Here is a 1334-nt window from a genome sequence, read left to right as displayed (position 1 = left end):
AAACTCTAAGTTTGGTGTTAAGACCCCATATCCAAACTCTAAGTTTGGTGTTGGGACTATACAACATTGACCTGATCACCTCTGAGGCTCCATGAGAGCTACTGTCAAGCTATTAACATTAAAGAAGCGCTTGTTGGGAGGCAATCCAATTTTATTTATCTAATTTTTATTTTATTTTATTTTATTGTTATTTTGTGTTTTATTAGGTACATGATCATGAGGAGTCACAAAAAAATAATAAAAATTAAAACAGAATAAAAAAAACAGCAGAAGAAAAATCACACCCTGGAGGAAGCACAGACTGGCGTTCAACGCCAGTAAGGAGCATCTGGCTGGCGTTCAACGCCAGAACAGAGCATCAACCTGGTGCTGAACGCCAGAAACAAGCAACATTCTGGCACTGAACACCAGGAATGTGCCTAAGAGGAAAAGCTGGCGCTGAACGCCAGTAACAAGCATGAAACTGGCGTTCAACGCCAGAAACATGTTAAATGTGGGCGTTGAACGCTCAGATGTGCACCACTCGGCGTTTAAACGCCAGATCTATTTCCAATCAGAGATTGCTATAAATTGAATAAGAATAAGTTCGGATTCCTCTTAGCGACTATGAACGAATGCTTTTTCATTGAACAAAAAGAATAGCCGACCCTTTCTTTTTGCTGTTACAGAAGAAGCTGCTTCTTAGATAGGAAATTACCTCCCTCACAGCGCTTTCTATAAGAACTTACTAATGCTAAGCCATACCGTGCGGGGGTTGAGTCCTCTCTCATTGGAGAAGGAGTTGGTTGGCAGTTACTCAACTCCTAAAGATATCCAAACATCCGCGATTAGTGATGCAGCTTCTACAAGGAATAGATAGGTGTGCAAAGGCATTTTACATGCCTATTTGGTGCAGGGATGGAATTTCTTGACACCTCAGGATCTGTGGACCCCACAGGACCACCTCAGGATCTGTGGACCCCACAGGATCCCCACCTAACATATTCCCACCTTACCTCCTATTCCTATTTTACTCTTCCCCATGTCATACTTCCCAACACTCTTCACCAATCACCTCAATCCCTCTTCCCAATCACCCCCTTCACCACTCACATCCATCCACTCTTCCCCATAAACCCCACCTACCTTCAAAAATTCAAAAACATTTTCCCACCCATTCCCACCCTAAATGGCCGAACATACACTCCCCCCTCTCCCAGTATATACCATTCCATTCTACTTCATTTTCACACAACACAACCCCCTCTTCTTCACCTTGGCCGAACCTACATCTCTCCCTCTCTACCATATTCTCTTCTTCTTCTTCTTCTCTTCTTTCTTCTATTGCTCGAGGA

This window comes from Arachis duranensis, chromosome 3 (genome assembly GCF_000817695.3).
Source record: "Arachis duranensis cultivar V14167 chromosome 3, aradu.V14167.gnm2.J7QH, whole genome shotgun sequence".
Taxonomy (NCBI): domain Eukaryota; kingdom Viridiplantae; phylum Streptophyta; class Magnoliopsida; order Fabales; family Fabaceae; genus Arachis; species Arachis duranensis.
The sequence above is the reverse complement of the archived record's forward strand: the minus strand, read 5'-3'. Positions refer to the sequence as shown.